The sequence below is a fragment of the Oryctolagus cuniculus genome, chromosome 10 (genome assembly GCF_051225735.1).
Source record: "Oryctolagus cuniculus isolate XC-2025 breed Fujian yellow rabbit chromosome 10, ASM5122573v1, whole genome shotgun sequence".
Lineage (NCBI taxonomy): Eukaryota > Metazoa > Chordata > Mammalia > Lagomorpha > Leporidae > Oryctolagus > Oryctolagus cuniculus.
Window position 1 is genome coordinate 92,820,366 of NC_142876.1, and position 2,892 is coordinate 92,823,257.

The following is a 2,892-nucleotide window of genomic DNA, read 5'->3' on the forward strand; positions in this document are numbered from 1 at the left end:
GCCGCTTACGAAGCCCACATCCCATAACTAGTCCCAGCTACTCAGCCTTCTGATCCAGCTCCCTGCTAATGTACCCAGAACGCAGCAGATGGTGGCTCAAGTAGTTGGGTTCCTACCACAGCAGGAGACACAGATGGAGTTTCCCCCTCCTGGTTTCAGGCTGGCCCAGCCTTGGCTACTGCAGGCATTTGGGGAGTGAACCAGCCGATGGAAGATCTCTGTCTCAACCCCTCTCTCTCTGACTTTTAAGTAAGTAAACCTAAAAAATCAAACAAACAATAAAAACCCTTGAAGCTACAGAATTCAGTAGTTGGTACAAAAAGTCAAAAAAAATTATTACAACCAAAAAATACAGTGCCAGGCCAGTTTCAAAGTTGATGAAGAGGCCAGCGCCGCAGCTCACTAGGCTAATCCTCCGACTGTGGCGCCGGCACACCAAGTTCTAGTCCCGGTCGGGGCGCCGGATTCTGTCCCGGTTGCCCCTCTTCCAGGCCAGCTCTCTGCTGTGGCCCGGGAGGGCAGTGGAGGATGGCCCAAGTGCTTGGGCCCTGCACCCGCATGGGAGACCAGGAGAGGCACCTGGCTCCTGGCTTCGGATCAGCGCAATGCGCTGGCCACAGCGTGCCGGCCGTGGCAGCCATTGGAGGGTGAACCAACAGTAAAGGAAGACCTTTGTCTCTCTCACTGTCCACTCTGCTTGTCAAAAAAAAAAAAAAAAAAAAAAAAAAGAACAAAGTTCAAAGTTGATGAAGAAACAATTTAAATAGGGGGAGTTTGTTAAGATGTGGAAACCATGGCAGAAATTCAGTAATTGTGCATGGTCAGTGACTGCACAAACCCTGGACAGAGGCCCCACTGGAAGCCAGAACTTCCATTTCCCAACAGTGGGATCAAGGTCACCCTTCCTGCATGCACCAGCCTGGTGTGCAGCCACTGCCAACAGCAACGGGTCTGCCAGGAGTCCAGGCCCACAGCGTCCCAACAGGAACTGCTGGGTGATGAGTCAAAGCTTGGGTCACAGGTCCTGCCTCTTCCTACAGACCTAGGCAGATACCCAGCTGGGGACGTGGTGGGAGCTGTGAGGCACTGTGGTAAGCACACCCAGATGGGGAAGCTGAGTCCAGGAGAGGCGGCCACTTGTCCAGGGTCTCCAAACCACAGAAGTCCTGCTAGGACAGGAGAGCCGCATCCTCATTTCTTCCCCAAGCCTACACAAATAGGTAAAGAGTCAGTCTTTGTCATTGGAGATCTGCTTCAGAGTCCAGCTCTGAAATCTACTTTTTGTGCAAAGGGGGCCAAGCAACATTGTCTGTCTGAGCTCATTTCTTTACCTGAAAAATGGGCAGCTGTGGGGTAGGTGCTGTGGAAAATGGGGTAAGTCACCATATCCCTCATCAGAGTGCTGGTTCGAGTCCCGGCTCCTCCACTTCCAATCCAACTCCCTGACGAGGTACTGGGAAGCAGGAGATGATGTCTCAGGCATCCGAGTCCCTACCACTCACGTAGGAGATCCAGATGGAGTTCCCAGCTTCTGGCTTTCACCTGGCCCGGCCCCGGCCATCACAGCCATTTGGAGAAGGAGTGTGCGTATGTGTGTCTATCTCCCTCTCTCACCTTACTTTTCAAATAAATAAACCTTTTTTAACATTTTTTTTATTATTTATGTGAGAGGTAGAATTGCAGTGAGAGGAAGAGACAGAGAGAAAGATCTTCCTCCCGTTGGTTCATTCCCCAGATGGCCACTACGGCCAGAGCCGTGCCGATCTGAAGCCAGGAGCCAGGTGCTTCTCCCCGTCTCCCACATGGGTGCAGGGACCCAAGCACTTGGGCCATCCTCTACTGCTTTCCCAGGCCATAGCAGAGAGCTGGATTGGAAGAGGAGCAGCCAGGACTCGAACCGGAGCCCATTTGGGATGCCGGCGCCACAGGCAGAGGATTAACCCACTACACCAAGGTGCCGGCCCCTAAATAAACCTTTTTTTTAAAAATGGGGAGCTGCATCCTCCTTTCCAGGGTTGTGCTGCGTGGCGGGGAAGGGGCCTCTGAGCACCCATCCCCCTCACTGGCACAGCAGGTGCTCCACACTTAACTGATCCCAGTAACATTGGAAGGGGTGTGAGAATATCAGTGGTAAGATAGGCGACGGAGCAGAAACATGGAGAGAGGGGAAAACCAGTTCCAGGCCGGCACCACGGCTCACTAGGCTAATCCTCCACCTAGTGGCGCCAGCACACCGGGTTCTAGTCCCGGTTGCCCCTCTTCCAGGCCAGCTCTCTGCTGTGGCCAGGGAGTGCAGTGGAGGATGGCCCAAGTGCTTGGGCCCTGCACCCACATGGGAGACCAGGAGAAGCACCGGGCTCCTGGCTTCAGATCAGCGCGGTGCGCCGGCCACAGCGCACTGGCCGCGGCGGCCATTGGAGGGTGAACCAACAGCAAAGGAAGACCTTTCTCTCTGTCTCTCTCTCACTGTCCACTCTGCCTGTAAAAAAAAAAAAAAAAAAAAAAAAAAAAAAAAAAAAAAAAAAAAACCACAGTTCCCCTCACAGAGCAATCCCTTCACACACGCCTTGAGTCCCAGCAGGCACGACAGCTCTGGCCTTCAGCAATGATCAGGAAAGGCAACTAGGATTTCCCTTTGGAAGCACAGCTCTCTAGGGATCTCCACGCTGAGACTGGAGGGCTTTATCCTCAGAGCAGGACTCTCAGAGCAGCACTGGCGCCTGGCAGGGCACAGCACACATGCCCAGGGAGCCGGGAAGGAGAGAAACTCTGCCTCCGGGCTGGCTGACAGCCAGACAGGCAGAGCTGTCAGAGCTCCATGTCCCACCCCTCTGGGGGAGGAGGAAGGGGCTGGGCCAGCAGCCTGCCACAAGGGAGAGGCCAGCACAGGCC